A 17728-nucleotide genomic window follows, 5' to 3' on the forward strand; every position below is an offset into this window, starting at 1 on the left:
TGCGTCTGGAGAAATCATCAATGAAAGTTAAGAAATACTTGCAGCCAGAGAATGAAGCAACAGGAAGAGGACCACATAAATCACTGTGCACAAGCTGTAAAGGGGCTGAGGCGTGCCAAGAGGCACGTTTGTCAAAACTGTCCCGATGATGTTTTCCGAGTACACATCCGGAACAAACACCATCTCTGCAAGATACCATAGGAAGACCTGTCACCATATTTTCTTTACATAGATGCTGAAGGGAGCGATAGTTTAAGTGACCAAATCGCTCATGCCAAAGTTTGCTCACTTCATCATTATGAGCAACAAATACTGAGGGAAGATTTGATGACCCAAAGTTGTGAAACTTATACAACCTTGTGGAATCATCAGCAAGACCAGTAGCTAGAATCTGTTTAGGATCTTTTAGATCCTTGATTACAACATCATGAGGTGAAAATTCAACAATTTTACCTTCACCTGAATGATTTATCTGATATACAGATAGAAGGTTGCAGGATAAGGTTGGAACACATAGTACATCATTAAACTGACCATTGTCTAGATGAACAGTTCTAGTCCCTACAACATTAAGAGATCTATCATCACCAACATATATATTTTTGGTGTTACAATCATTTAAAGAAGAAAACATGGCTTGGTTTTTGGCCATGTGATAAGAGGCTCCAGAATCAATGAGCCACTCATGAGAAGGAGAAGAAGAAGATGCATTTAATGCATAACCAGACTGAGATGATTGACAATGACATGCAGAAAGTGCCATTCCGGAAGTTGAAGTTGAAGTAGGCTCCACATGGATGTTATGTTTCTTCATTGCGGCTTCCAAGGCTTCCATCTTCTTAAAGCATTTAGATTCTAAGTGGCCATCTCGATTACAAAAGTTACAATGTCTATCAGTCTTCTTCCATTTGTTTTTATTGGTCTTATCATTTTGCAGAGATGATCTTTCATTTTGAGGCTGAGTTGGTTTAGGACCATTCTTTTGAGGATATGACTTCTTACGATTCTTTGAATTAGGTTGCTGCTGGGCGGCTAACGCTTTCGTGGAAGAGTTTCCAAGATTAAGAAGACCAAGGTGTAAGAGTTTTTCTTATTCTCTTATTAAGGAATCACAAAAGGAGTCAAAGGAAGGGGCCTTGTAGTCTTTTCCTTGACAAATGAAAGCTTCCCTTGTAGAATGGAAAGTGGAAACAAATACAGAGTAGTCTGGTCCCAACTTAGTAAGGATGGAATAAATAAGGTTACCATCTTCTTTCTTAACTTTAACACCTTCCAAGAGATATCTAAGGGTCTTGAATTTGGACAAGAAATCTTCAATGCAAGAAAAATTATTAGGATCCAAAGTAAGCAACTCATTTTCAAGTTGATGGGCTCTAAATTCACTTTTAATCCCAAAAACTTTAGCGAGTTTTTCCAATGCTTCATGAGGAGTTTCAAGTTCTGCAATATGGAATCTAAGATCAGGAGAAATAGACATCCCTATCAAACCACGTGCTTGATCTTGTCTATTTTCCCATTTTGCAGCCTTGTCTTCATCTTTTGGTTTCTTCTCTTGGTCTGTGGCTATTCTGAAGAGACCTTTACTTCTAAGTAAATCTTCCATGTAGGCTACCCATTGGAAGTAGTTAGTGCTGTCAAGAATGACTTGGCATGGACTTTCCATTTTTTTAAAAAAAAACTGAAGCTGAAGATGCTGAAAGTAAGTGTTCCAATGGATAGATCTCGAAAAATTAGGCTGTTTTAAAAAAAACAGCTCTGAAAAAGGCTTCTGGATGAAGAAGTTATGGCTTTTTGAAAAAAAATTTGTTGAAGTTGCCGGCAAAGTGTGCGAATGTGCGGGAACGAAAAAAAAATAAATCCGCCCCCACAAAATGGAGACTTGAACCCAAGACCTCTACTCTCTTAAAATAGCTTTGAACCAATTGATCTATACAAAAAATTTGAGAGAGAGAGAGAGAGAGAGAGAGGGGGGGGGGGGGTCCTTGGTTTGCGTGCTTGCCTTGAGAAAGCTCTTTTTCCCTACAAAACACAAAACACAAAACCCAACACGAATATGCAAAGAAAAACGAACCTTGCAGCTCGAAGTTAGCTTTAGCCAAAAAGCTAGAAATTTAAAAAAAAAATCTCAAAGTTAGCTTTAGCCGAAAAACTAAATATTTTTCTCAATGTTTCTGATTTTCCGAGATCACACTAAGGTGCAGGGAAAAGAGCATACGCATGAGAAAAATCCTTCCTTTCTGTTTCTGATTTGCCCAGATCGCACAGAGTCGCAGGGCAAAGAGCATACGCAGAAATGAAAGGTATAGATCCGGTTAAAAAAAAGGTAAATAAACTGAAACCGAAATAAGCAGAGAGAAAATAACAGTAAACTGCAAAAACACTGTATACCTCCCGATCTGAAAAATGACGCAGCTAGGGCTACCGGAAACCTTTTCGCGTGAAATGAAAGGGGTTCCTCACTGGAACAGATGCTCCGAACGCAACAGAGCAGTCCTCTCAGCCCGAAAGCAGTCAGAAATAGCAGATCTAGGAAACGAACAATTATTCTTGTTATAAGTTTGCATGCCCCCAGCATAATGACGCAAATCGAGGTGCATGCCCCCCAAGCTTCATTGCATTCAACGAGGTGGATGGAATGAAGGTTCACATTCGAGATCTTGGAAAGACTCGACTTGGATTTTACGAGATCTTAATCAAAGACTCAATTTGGAAAAGGAGGAGTTGTTTCATTTTTTAATGTGGTTGACATAGTAAAAGAACTATCCTCATAACCCTTGTTTCATTTTGTAACGAGCTTGACACAAGAGAAGGAACTGTGCTCGAGACTCCTTGTTTCATTTTTTATTGAGGTTGACACAAGATAAGAGCAGTCCTCGGGCACCTTGTTTTGTTTTTTAACGAGGTCGACACAAGATCAAAACTATCCTCGGGACTCTTGTTCATGGGCCATACGAGAACATGGCTCCCAAGAGGTCTTGCCGGGATGGAAGAAACACACTCTGGGAGGAAAACATGTCATGATGCACCAATGACAGATCAGGTTCCAATGCCCCCAGTACATGATGGACGAGACCATCTGCATAATCATCAGTAGAGACGGAGATGGAACGGGTAGCCACATAATTGAACTGTGGCAAAGAAGCAACTGCTTGCAAGCAAGAACCGAGAGGGGATGATAGCTGCGCAGGAGGCACCGGGGGACTAAAGAACGATAATTGATCTATGGTCACCACTCTTTCGTCGTGTGGAAAACAAACCACATGGAAAAGTGAAGAGACGAGGGCCCCCATGGCATAAACATAGTCACGGCCAAGGAGAAGACTGAAATCTAAAGCAGCTTGGACAACCATAACGTCTATATAGATGGTTTTGCCCCCAAAATTGACAGGCAGCTTTGGGAGGATCCCTAAAGGTTGACTAGTTCCTCCGTCAAACGCCAACAAATTCTGTGTGACTGGCACAAGCTGTGGGAAGCCCAAAGCTTGCCAAGTAGTGGAAGGCATAAGACTGATAGACGCACCCTCATCCAAGATAGTGCCAGGTACTGCCTTATCATAGGCATGTACTGTAATCTGGAAAGGCACCTAGGATGGAAGGCAGAATGTAGTCAAATGACTCCAGTCAAAGGGAACAACCGAACTACTTGCTGGGGGAATCGTATGATTGCCTCCCTACTCTACAGGAACTGAAGAAGGACTCTTGTGATCAGCGGGGATAGGAGGGTCGTTTTCGGACTCTGGAGAATCTGATGAGATGAGGAGAACATGAGCATGATGCCCTTTTGAAATAGAGTGATCAACAGGTGGTGAACCCAACTCGGCACTCTCTCCGACCAATGGTTGGTTTGGAATAGGCTTAGCACAGCTAGGCTCAGAAGGAGGAGGAAAGACAAGAGAAGAATCTAAGTCAATCTCTTTTTCAATCAGGAGAGGGTTTGAAGAGAGCCTCTAATAACAAACGGGAAGTTGGGGTGAAGAAGCTGTAAGACTTTCCAAAACGGCGGAAGCTTTATCCATGAGCGAACAAAGGTGAAGGGGATGGTTGCCTTCACATAGCCTATAGGGGAATCGAATCTTCCCTTTCTTCTTACCGTTGCCAGTTGATAGGGTAGCATCGCCATGAGCTTCAGAGGACGATGAGGGATGATTCGGATCATGAGACCATACTTCTAAGATCCTAGGAATGCTAGGACAATCACGAAGAAGATGGTCACCCTTGCACAATTTACAAGGAAACTTAACCTTCCGCGGAGGAGTAGAAGGTGCTTCGACCTAAGATGTACTCAGAGCAGTAGCTGCACAGGTGGCCTCACATTTATCGGACTTCTTCTTCATCATCATCATCATCTTCTTCTTCTTCTTAGTCTCCTGGTTACTAGATGTGAAACTTTCATCAGGCGAAGCAGGAGAGGAGGAGGAAGAAACAGGGGAAGAAGGTGTAGGCTCAACCTTAGAATCAACATGTCGTGGTTCAGACGAAGAAGATGGTGGAACAAGAGTCATGACACTTGGGACCACCAAGGTTGAAAACAACCGTATGGGCAAACCGATGGTTAACCTAGGCAAAGACAATGTTGCCATATACAGAGCACCGACAATTCCAAAAGAAGGAAATGGACTAGGATTCCCATCTGGGGAAAGACCTTGGCCAGTAGACTCGAGGAATGTTGCCATTAGGAACGAGCCTAAAAACACTCGAACTATAATGAAGAACTCTAAATGTTACCAGGAATATTTCGTGGGCAAATAAATTTTATGACACAGGAACAAAACTTGACCTTTTCATGTTTCAAGAGTTGAGAAAAGGACGAAAAGGTGACTCTAGGTTTAATGAGCCTGAAAGGACAAGTGCTCAGATGGACCTTTTATTTTAGGGAGTCCGAAAAGGAACGAAACTGACTACTCTGGAGAACTAGGCAAAAGTTTTACCAGACAACCCATAAAACTGCATATACACCTTGGCAGCCATATGAAAACCAAGGACTTTCCGTACGGCAGTCAGTCTTCCTGAATGTTGTGTTCAGTGCATTACGGTTGGTAAGGCAGCAGACATGGCTTCCTAGGGGTAAAGGATGATAACCTAGTGGTGTCTCCCAACATATACTTGACGGTACATGGGAGCATAATTCCATACTAGACCACTATAGAGTCATAGAAGGAGGAATCACCTAACCTTGAGTGGAAACAAAAGTGACTAGGTTTAGTGACGTCGGAGCACGTCTCTAGCCTAGAACTCTAAATAGTGTTTGTAATGTTCCAATGCGTTGTTAGGTTTATTCAGTTCATTTTACGGTTGATCTTGAATTATGTTTTAGTTTTCAGGCCTTACCGTATGTATGCAACAAATCCTAGGATGCAGCTAGAATGAATGAAAAATCCTTTTTCTTCAATGAACACCTACCTACGGGAGGGTAGAGAGATCATTCCCAAACCAAGAAAACCAAGACAACAAGGTAGTCACTCAATGCATACAGACATCAATCCTTAAAGTGCACGGATACTACTAATGAGAGACCTTATCATTCACTTTCCAATATGCAAACTTGGAATGCAATTTCACTTTCACTTTTGTACACTAAATGAATGCAATCTTTTTTATTTTGATGTCTTTAAATGTAAAAGAAACCAATAAGCAACAAGCGAGTGTGGAAAAAATAGTTGATCCAAACAATCGTGATCTATGTTCGGAAGCGAAAAGAAATCGAATCAATGCCAAAGATTGGTTCAATAACAATCACTAAACAATCAACCAAAATCAAACAGAGGGGAAGGCTCAATCAAACCAACAAAAAGCTGCAAACGAACCTTGGGAAAACAAGAAACCAAGCCAGCTTATCCAAAAGACTTGAAATAATGAACTAGGTCACATAAGCAAAAAAGCAAGATTCATTCAACAAAGCTCACGAAAGAGTGCCTTAACCATAAACAGTGAAAAACAAGCTACTAAGTAGGTGAGAAAAGCAAGGGACTAGCAGGACTGAGTGACTCAGGAGGCAGAATTGAGAAAATCAATTCTACAACAATCAGTGTGGGTAATACACAAGAAACAAGCGCTAATAAAGCACTAGCCGCAACAACAGAGCGATGTCAGCGCGGAAGTACACGACTTTTCTGCGATGGTCAGATTCTTAGAACCGTCGTGACTATGAGGCATAATTACGCGATGCACAGGATATTACAAAAGGGTGAGTGCGATGACAGCACGACTGTTAAATTCAAATCCATGATGACTTTTAAAACAATGACAGGTGAACCAAAACTCCCAAATCAAAAGCAGCCAATCCTTCAATCAAATAGAGGTACTTCCCAGATCAAGCTAGGAAACTCAAGAGATTGATAACTAACCCCCAAACTTCAAAAGAGACCAAATCAAAAACCAAAAACAAGAGCGAACAAAGAAAGAACAAAGGTCAGGATCCTCAATGGAGTTGCCAATTTGTGATGCAGGAAAGTGTTCCCTTTACGAACAGGGGCAACCCCTCTAGCCCTAGAGTGGGTCTAGTCACAAACAAGGATAGATCAACAATAGCTTTCCTTAAATAGTCATAGTTGGAGGCCTACCTCAACCAGTGGTCGATGGAGTTCCGTTGCGCTGCTCTAGCTTCCACTTCCTTCTCCTTAACGAGTGATCAACCTGAAACCATGCAAAGGAAATAAAACGAAGGACGTAATTGGAAAACAACAATGAACTATTTACTCACAAAGTCAAGAAGTCATGAGCTATCAAGTAAATTACATACAAGACATAGGAAAACATCATTGATTGTATTAATAATGAAATAAGAGTAAGCTTACAACCAAAGTCTTGACATCACAAGCCTTCTCAGAGGGATCCAGCCAGCATGTTCTTCAAGCATTCACTCTTTGAAGATGGATCTCCCAACATACAAGATCTCTCTCACTCATAAGTTTTACACAAGATTAAGGGCACTTCACAACCTTCCACAAGCTATCAACAATCCCACACTTTTTACACTCACACCAGCTATCTAGCAAACTCACAAACACTAACAGTACTGCTCAACTAGCCAACTATCAGAAAACTATCCCAAAAACCAGTAGTGCATAGCAATGGTGAGAGTTTAAATAGTCGAAGGAGTCTCCATGAAAGGTGGAAGAGTGGGCTTATCCCAAAGGAAGGTAGCACAAATGATGGAACAACCACGCCAGAGAAAGGAGGGCGATACAAACTATGCCAACAACCAGGTCTAGAGTCATATGGAAAGCCAACTGTTGGAACAAATTCGCCCAATCTGGATCATCGCGGGTGCATAACTGAGCTTTAGCATTGACATTGCTAGTGAGCAATGTAGTCAGTCAGATCATTGCTAAAGATAATAAGTAACCTCACGTTGGAGCATGAAATCGGACCATCGCGGGAATCAAATGTACTTCCACGCTGGCAGCGTGGCTGGACTATTTATGAGCGCCGTTCAGTGCGTATATTTAGTCCACAGACGCGATGAGGCAAATAACTTAGGAAAAGTGCGTCATTTGGCAACATCAGAGAGCATTTGTCTAATATGAGCATGTTTGACTTGGACACATGACACAGTAGGAGGACTGGAGTGAAGACAGTGACAAATTACTGTGTAACACATGGGTAGGCCAACATTACATTCAAAACTTAGGGCGAACAACACTATGACTTTAACATACATTTCACACCTGCAATTCGTAGAGCTTACAATAATATCAACTCAAAACTTGGGCTTTGAGCCCCAAAACATGCTGTGGGGGGATTCCATGCCCAACAGGCCCCCAACACAAACATCGTGACTCACCATTGAGTCACTCTGTCAGCACGGTGATCTTGGCCCAGAGTCCCTCCAAATGTTCTCGTTCAGTGTTGATGTCGACAGCGCGTTGCACCGCTGCTTGCTGAATCTATTACATCCTCTGTTCTAAGACCTCCATGTCTGAATTGTGTCCTTACATCTGTACCGGCATCTGCTGCGTGAGTTTATAGTCCCGCGCCCTTGTCCGTCTCCTTGGGTCACGAATATTGTGCTTCGGCCAGCTAGTCAGATACCCAGCCCACCTGTGTAGGGCTTCAAGCAACTGCTATTTACTTTGCTTGGGAAAGGTTCTCCATTTAGTTTGATTAGCTGGACCATGCCTCCATCTATGATCTCCTTAACCATGTATGGTCCTAGCCAATGCATTCTGAATTTTCTCGGAAATTTTTCAAACTTACGTTATACAGCAACTCTAAGTCATTTACCTTGAAGGTGCGCAACTTGATATCATGGTCATGCTAGGATTTTTCACACTGCTTTTGTACCTGCTGATGAAATCCAACCAAAAAAAATTCTTCCTCAAGTTCTTCTAATTTCTCAAGCCTTTCCTCCACAGCTTCACGGTCCATCATTCCTATGAGCATTGCTATTCGCAGACTAGGTACGATATATTCCATCGGCATGATAGCTTCTACGCCCTAAACTAACAGGAAAGGTGTCTTTCCCATCAGTTTCTTGCATGTTGTCCTGTAAGCCCATAGCACGACATGTACGTGCAGGTCCCAATCGTTTCACTGCGCGTTGCACACTTTGGTGAGCGTAGTCTCCATAAATTTTTTGAAAGCTTCTATAGTCCCATTGGCTTGTGGGTGATACAGTATACTCTTTTGATGATACACCTAGAACTCTTCGGTGAGCGCACTAATCATTTCATTCAGGAAATGTGTTCCGTGATCACTCATTAAGAATTTTGGACAACCAAATCGGGTCAACATGTTTTCTAACAAAAACTTCGCAGCCATAGCGACTGTGCAGTCTTTGACTGGCTGCACTTCCTCCCATCGTGTCAGGTACTCCGTTGCGGTGATGATGTAGTGCGCACCCGTCTTTCCCTGAGGTTTGATCGGTCCCACAAAGTCAATTTCCCATTTTTCGAACAGCTACATTGTCATTTGTGGATTTAATGGCATCTCTTCCCTTTGCAATGGTTTCCCAATCTTTTGACATATATCGCATGCCTTACAGTGCGCTTTTGAATCTTGGTGCAGGGTTGGCCACCATAACCCTGCATGAAGAATATTTTGTGCGGTCACATGTCCTACATAGTGTCCTCCTGCATCACCCCCATGTGCTTCTGTGAGGATCTAACTTCGTTCAAATTCAGGTACGTATCTTTGAAATATCTCATCATTTCCCATTTTGTATAAGTGCCCCGCGATGAAAGAAAAATTCGTCGCGCGTACCACTAATTCCTTCTTCTGGTTGACAAAGTATTCCTTCAGCGCAGTCCCTATTGTCAGAAAATGGATTATATCTTTAAATTTCTTGTTCGTGACATGCACCACAAAGAGCTATGCATTAGGTAATCCTTCCTCCAAACTAGTAGGTTCCTCGCCTGTCTCAATGCACGACAAGTGATCTGGTCCTACGTTCAGGCGTACCGGCTTTACTACAACCTCAAAATCATATTCCTAGAGCAATAAGAGCCACCTGCATATGCGCCCCCCAACACAGGATTATTGACCAGGTATTTCAGCGCAGAATGGTCGGTATACATCTTGAAATGTCCTCCGAGCAAATAATGTTGGTATTTTTGGAGCGCGTACACCATCATCAACCCCTCACGCTCGGTGGTGGAATGGTGGAATAGTTCTTCTTTGGTTTGGACAACCTCCGGCTTGCAAACGGGATAGGGTGATCCAAGCCTTCCCCGCCCTCCTGTGTGAGCACTGCTCCCAGCGCGATACACGACGCGTCAACATGGACATGAAACTCCACATCCCATTTTGGGAAGACCAAGATTGGAGCGGAGGCCAATTTCCCCTTTAGGGCATCCAAACTTTTCATGTAATCGTCATTCTAGCAAAATGTAACATCCTTTTTCAATAGCTTTTCCATCAGTGCAGTGATCTGGGCATAGCTTTTGATAAAATTTCTGTAGTACCCAGTGTGTCCCAAGGTAGCGCACAACTATTTAACACTTTGTGATGCTTCCAAATTTAGAATTACTGCAATCTTCGTGGGGTCCACCATTAGTCCCTGTTTGCAGACCACATGTCCCAATAAGTTTCCAAAGGGAACAAGGAATGTTCACTTGTTAAGGTTCAGCGCAATTTGGTGTCGTCGACAAGTATCCAGCATCAAGCATAAGCTTGCTACATGGTGCTTAACTAATCTTAAGATAGTCCAATCATCTAGATAGACCTCCAAGAACTTGCGTATCTATTCTTTGGACGCAACAACAACAATGCGCGAAAATATGTTTGGTGTGTTCTTCAATCCAAATGGCATAACGGTGTATTGAAAGCAGCCCGATTTCATTACGAAGGTCATTTTTCTCTCGTCTTCCAGCGCGATCTTGATCTAATGGTACCCTGAGAACCCATCCGTGGATGAGTATGCTTCCTAGCCGCTAACATTTTCCAATACTTCATCTCTGAACGGTGTCGGGAATGGGTCCTGTACACAGACATCATTTAGCTTCATGAGGTCCACATATATTCTTATTTTTCCGACTCACCCAGTTGGATTCTTCCACTGGCTCAATAATTCCGGATGCGAGCATTTTTCCTAATTCTACACGGACCTTTTCCTTATATCTCGGATTGAAGCGGTAAGGCCTCTGCTTAACTAGCTTCATGTCAAGTTTCAGGGTGATCTGCATAATCCCTAAGTCACCAACGATCAATTTCAAATCCGTAATTTTGGTTGGGAATAATTCTTAGTATTCATGAGTAACTTAGCAACCTTATCCACCGTGGCATCATCCCAATAGTATCCAAGTGTTGCATACTTGGGTTCCGCGTCTGTCCCAATGTTTACCTGCTTCGTTTTTAGCGATGCAATGATGTCAGGGTCCTCAATCAATGGTCCTCGAACCTCGTGACAGCCTTCCATTTCTAGAATGTTAATATTTTGTGGGTCCTCATAATCCTCCTCAACATTTACATTGTAATACTCTAGCGCGTAGCTCCACTGTGACGTCCATTCCGGCTGAAGCACTTCTATTAGCTCATGAGGTATTTTGAAGATAACGGCTTTTACCGCTTGTAGGGCATCATCAACTGTATCCCACGCATGATCTTCAAATGTGAAATTTAACAGAAATCCTTCGTGCAAGATATCCCATTCGCTCATACCATGGCAGAGCTCCATCTTAGTATACCAATTCATGGGTATGACATCCAGGGTATGACAGAACAAATGCACCCATTTAGGCTATGGCTCTTCCCGGTAGACTTTTGTCCATTTCGCGAGGTGTGTACGTGGATCATCTCTTCCATCATACTTGTCTGCCAGCCGTATCTATGGTTTCCCAAATCATATGCACATCATCCTTCTGCATTCGTGTCAGTGCTCAAATCTTCTCTGATGCGTACCCCACCACCTTGCGGGCGTAGCACGCAATGCCCATTTCAGAGCATCCAACCACTACTTTTTAGGCACTCAGATTTCAAATTTGTTCAGGAATTCATCCACCACAGTCAACCCATCATACATAGGCATATCCCTTACCTCTGTTGTCACGCAGTGCAGGGATCTTACCATCATGTTGCAGTTGAGCGTGGTTACCTCGTGTAACCGGTTTTGCCATCGTTCTATTTCCTCATCCGAATCTGATGTGCAAGAGCTTTCACGCTCCCATGAAATCCTGCCATCCATTGTAGGATTTACCCAATCTTGTTCCCGAGCAGTGATCTTGTAGATACAGTCTAGCTCATCGTCGCTCTCGTGGTCGCGCACTGGCTCTATGTAGTGCAATCCTTCTGCAGGGTCTAGAGGTACCACGACACACAGTGACTTTTTCTCAAAGATCATTTTTTGCTTCTTTAGATTTATCACTCCATTCATATCAATGGCCCAATCTATTCCTAGTAGCGTGGGATAGGGATTGTTGTCGTTGACAATCTCTATCACTTTGAAATCTTCGAGCGCGCTCACACCTTCGATGTCTACCATTATCCCCTACAATCTCCCCATCAGTAGGATCTTCTGCTGGTTCACCATTCGCAATTGAATAGGGGACCATTGCAACACAGACCTACCCATGCACTCCCATGTCTGCTTTGGCAGCACATTCGCGTTCGATCCTAGATCCAAAATTACTTGATCCATTTCATACTCCCCGATCTGCGCAGTCAATCTCATTTCCAATCCTATTCACGATGTATGTTTCCTGAGCTTCCAGACTACGTGAGGTTCTCCTGAACCAACGCACCTAGTGATAAGTTCCCACAGTCCTTTCATAGCCTTGTTGTAGTGCAGCAGCTTCATACATGTCTCCAGAAAGGTAGTGAGAATTGAAGGATCCATCTTCAGCTCTAGTTGATCCTTACTACCCGAAGTGGAGGCCTCTGTAAAGCTATTCTTAACTTCCATGAATGTCTCCTTCATGCACTCCAAATCAAATTTTGGTTCCTTTGTAGGAGCCTTGCGAACCCACACACTTTATTTAGGTTGCTTACCTTTGTCATCTCCTGGCATGAAACTGCTTCAAAGCACTATGTTTACATTCGGGTCCTTTTCACGTGGCTCAGACCTCATCATTTGAAAATTATGAGTTGGGGGAGGCTGGGGTATCCCTTTATCACGCAACCTCTCTATCAGCGTAGGGCAGTCCTCCATCTCATGATCAAACTGATTACAATATAAACATGATGCTCTCGTTGGATTTGTATAATCGTGGGCATAATTCGCTGGCCCTCCGCAATTGTAATAAATCAGTTATCTACAACCCCTTCCTAGTGCCATTCCACCTCGACCTCGTCCGCACCCCTGAAATCCAACGCGCGCCATCCCTGCATTTGGATCGAGGGCTCGTGTTTCGGTCTGCACTCTGTAAGCAAGAGTCTGATCCATCATCAGTTCATAACTTTTACAAGTGCGTTCATCATGGCCTACTAACCTTTAGAAATTGCAGAACAACTGTTGGGATGTCTACATATACTTCTATAATAGATGACAATTATCCGTAGCATGTTTTCCTCCTATCTAACAAATTGCGCACCATAATGCAGGCACCGCACTCAATCCTGCTTGTGCCTCTGGTCTTAATTGCATCGGCACTCCTGCTGCTAGGTAGTTCGTGAAGACTGGAAAATGGTCCTTGTCATGCCCTTGGCCTTTGCATTTTATGCACCATACCTCCTCGCGCACTTCTGGGTGAGTTGTCCTGTCCTGTTTCAAACTCTGCATTTCCAAACACAAATTTTTCAGTTGCGCGTGGATTTGTTGGACTCCCAGGCTAGGATCTTGTATTGGGGTCTCATGCAGTCTCATTGCAATCTCCAAAGCTTCGGCCTGGGTGGATAACTTCTGTTGCAACAATGCCATCCTTAAATGCGGCGTTAGTGATGCTACAAACCATGCGCGGTGCTGTCCATCCGTCAAGGTCATGTTGGCTTCACGAATCATACTCTTCAATCTCTGATCTAGATCCCATGGGGTTTTGCCTGGAAGCATTGCGATTTCCTTGAACCTGATAATCGATTGTCTCTCCAAATTTGCCTGCTAAATTCCCTGTTCAGCATGGCCTGGATATTTGTGATCCCCGCGTTTGGATGGTCATTAGAATGCTTAATATACCATGTCAATGCACGATCCTGCAACACCCTTACTAGTGTTTCCTTCTTTATATTGTCATCCACGACTCCTTGCACTTCCCATACATGTTTTAGCACGAACCAAAATTGGTCCGGATCTTCATTCCCTACTCCTCTAAACACCGACAATTTTATCGCACTCACCATATTGAACTATGGTGGTCACAGAGGTGGTGTGGGCAGAGATGGAGGTATAGATGGTGAGACTGGTGTTGGCGTAGGTGGAGGTGGTATGTGCGGAATTCACTGCCTTATCAGATTGATCGCGCTTCTCAGAGAGACTTTCGCGAGCTCTTCCTCACTTTCCCACCGAGGCGAAATCAAGGGTCTATTTTCTATCTCTGCACTATCTTCGTTTCTATAGATCCTCCAACTTCGCGTAGCCCCAAACATCAATTTATTCACATAAACTGCTTCTCACACAATAGCATCTTAATCCAAGTGTTCAAAGATTTAATGTACTTACCTCGCGGTCCTTTGAGGAACCGTCATTCTGCCTCACTGTAGCTGACTGTCATGTATACCACGAACTCGGTGATAAATCCTCCTATAATTCGATTGAGCCAATGGTCCACAACGCACGTGATCTTATCTTCCGACACTTCTAGTCTACGTACTAATTCTGGAGTCCACACAATCAGTTTGTTGAGCCTACACCTTCCCTGATTGTCTGCTAGCTTCGCGATCCACTCATACAACTCAAAGGGGAAGGATGCAAAGAAAATTTCGTTTATTTCTGTATATATGTAGCACTCTAACCACTGTTACTTTGATACTAATGGATTCCTATTTTCCTGCACCGCGAGTATCTTTCTATCCAACCACCCTTCAATTTATTTCTTCGTCGGATTCCAGTGACATGACATCAGACATCCCTTATGCAGATCCCAGTCCTCGCAATATAACCATTTGTTGGCTTGTTGGGGCCTGACCCAGGTTCAGAGGTGATTTATCCAAACAAATTCCGATACTACTAGCCCTTTTGGCACCAGTCTACGGAGCACACACTGAGGTCTCACCCGAAGTAGTATGGGAGGGTGGTAGAACCAGGTTTCCACACCCAAGAGATGTCTTATGGTTTCAAGTGGTCTGCGGTTCGACACTATGCACACGTTGCTATGCGCACTTATACATAAAGGATCTAGACAACACCTATTCGCGCTCTTTACAGAGCTGCGTGGAAGTAGTTGCATAAGCTGCGAAGGGCAGACGACTGCGCGAAGCAGCGCAAGCACATAGGTTCGGTTCGCGAACTTACTAGACTTCATCAAAACATCCCTAGGGTGTGGAAACCTAATTCTAGCACCCTCCCATACCACCTCAGGTGAGACCTCAGTCCGCGCATCGCGGACTGTTGCCGAAAGGATGAGTAGTTTCGGGATTTGTTTGGCTAAATCACTTCTGAACCTGGGTCAGGCCCCAACAAGACAACACCATTGATATCATATGTATATACATTATATATATTTCAACAAAAAGAGAAGAGGAGAAATACAGATTCATTGTATATATACTGTGATCTAGAAAGATCAAAAGGAGCGAAAAATGAAGATCAGAATGCAAGTGAATCATGTTACAAAAATTGATCTCTACGGTTCTGCGTGGGTAGTGAATGGTTCTTGAAATGGTAAGCCTTTGTTGCCCATTAGTGGTCAGAGAAATCCCATTGTATGGAACTTGCGCTCTGGAATTGCATGATCTCGGCGCCACTAGTTTTGGGTGAGACATCTTGGATTCCAGAACCTGGAGGTGGACACAAAAATTTTAGTGATTGCATGTCTTCTTTGTACAATTCACTGGAATATACTCTCATTTCTCTACTCCTAATGAACATAAAGGGAGGTGGAGGAGGTGGTGGTGGTGGCAACAATATGATTGAGCCTGAGAGGATTTATATGATAATTCTTCGTTATTCAACATGGCGTTAACAGGAAGCATAAGTGCCTAATAGTTTCATCTTCTATGCACGCTCTAATCTATTGGACCCTCGTGTATATATTTTCCAAATAGTTAAAATTATATATTTAATTAGGATATGTGTACTTTGCCTGTCTCTTAGCAAACTTTTATTTTTAGTTAATATCGGCCAAAATAAAAATCTAAATAATCATACAAAACATATAAATAATGTCTCAAGTACAATTAACTCATGTTTTTATATATATATACGTTGAATATGAATAGATCATAAATTTACCTTCAACAAAAAAAATTACCACATTAAAATTATAAATTAGGTAAAACTTTAAACATCTTTAATCTTTACTATTTAAGTCAATATGATTTCTTAAATCAAAGTAAAAAGGTTAATTCAAGACAAAGAATAGAAAATCTTGCTCCAAAATCTTTTAATATTTATTTTAATTAAATATTTTTAAAATGAATCTTTAAAAGGAAAACCATATCCTATTGATATATTAAAACATGTAAAGCCATAAATATTTGCACATCAAAGTTGTAATATTTGAAAACATTAATTTGATGTAGTTTTATTATAAATTTTGTTATCGTGCCATGTAAAAAATAACATTAAATCTAATATTAATATTGAAAGATTAATATTCATATTAATATTATTACTAAATCAAATATTAGTATTAATATATTATAATATTAATATTATTAAATTTAATATAATTTAAGATTTGTTATATTACAATATATATTAATATATCATGATATATATTAACTCTAGATATATATGGAAGGGAAGAACAAAGACATAGAGCAATCGAGGTGGAGAGATAGAGGGAGTGAGAGAAAAGGAGAGAGAGGGAGGTAGGAGAGAAAGGGATAGAGAGGAAGGACGAGATATAAGACTTGAGAGTGAGGGAGAGGAAGAAGGAGAGCGGGAGGGAAGAACAAATACATAGAGAGAGAAAGTGGAGAGAGGGTGTGTATGTTTTTGGTTGAGATAGAGATGCAAAGAAGTAGAGATGGATAGAAGGGGGGGAAGAATGAGAGAGAAGGAGGGAGGGAGGGAGATAATGATAGAATTGGAGGGCGAAGAGAGAGAGAGAGAGAGAGGAAGGAAGAGAGTGAGGATGTGAGAGAGAGAAGGAGAGAGGGAGGAAGAGAGAAGGAAGGAGAGGAGTGAGAGCGGGAGAGAAGGGTGATATATAAAAGTTGAGACACAAATATGGAGGGATGAGAGAGGGGGAGAGAGAAAATTTGAGAGGGAGGGAAATAGTGACATGGTTGGAGGGTTGAGAGAGAGAGAGAGAGATGGGGGCGAGAGAGAGGGAGGTAGGAGAGAAACGGAGAGAGAGGACTTTAGAGAGAGAAGAAGAGAGGAGGTTAGAGAGATAAGAAGAGAGGGAGGGACAAAGATTTTGAGTTGGAAGGGGAGTGGGAGAGAGAAGAATAAAGATATAGAGAGAGAAAAGTAGAGAGAGAGAGAGAGAGAGATGGAGTGCCTTGGGAGAGATGGAGAGAATGTGTGTATGTTTGGAGGTGAGATAGAGAGATAAATCAGGAGAGATAGGGGTAGAAATAAATATTGATGGAGGGGGAGAGAGGGAAGAAAATTTCTTGAACTAGATGCATTGATTTTAGTGTAGATGTTGATTTCTAATCCTATAATATTTATTGCACTAGGTGACTTGATTTCAGTGTAGATGCTGATTTTTAATGATATATGATTTCTTGCATTCGATGCATTAATTTTAGTGTAGATGTTGATTTATAATCATATTTTATTGCTTGCACTAGATGCATTGATTTCAATGTAGATGCTTTCTAATTCTATTTGATTGCTCACACTAGATGTATTGATTTTAGTGTAGATGTTGATTTATAACTCTATTTGATTGCTTGCACTAGATGCATTGATTTCAGTGTAGATGTTGATTTATAATTCTATTTGATTTCTTTCACTAGATGCATTGATTTCATTGTAGATGTGTATTTCTAATTATATTTGATTTCTTTCACTAGATGCATTTATTTTAGAGTATATGTTTATTTACAGTGCTATTTGATTGCTTGCATGCATTGCTTTTCAGTGTAGATGTTGTTTTCTAATCCTATTTGATTTGTTGTATTAGATTCATTGATTTAATTGTAGAATTTTTCTTCTAATCATCTCTGATTGCTTGATTTGGATGCATTTATTTCAATGTATATGCTTATTTTTAATTTGATGTAATTGGATGTATGATGGTACATT

The sequence above is a fragment of the Pinus tabuliformis genome, chromosome 9 (genome assembly GCF_031772625.1).
Source record: "Pinus tabuliformis cultivar Carrire ecotype Pingquan chromosome 9, CPIR1, whole genome shotgun sequence".
NCBI lineage: Eukaryota > Viridiplantae > Streptophyta > Pinopsida > Pinales > Pinaceae > Pinus > Pinus tabuliformis.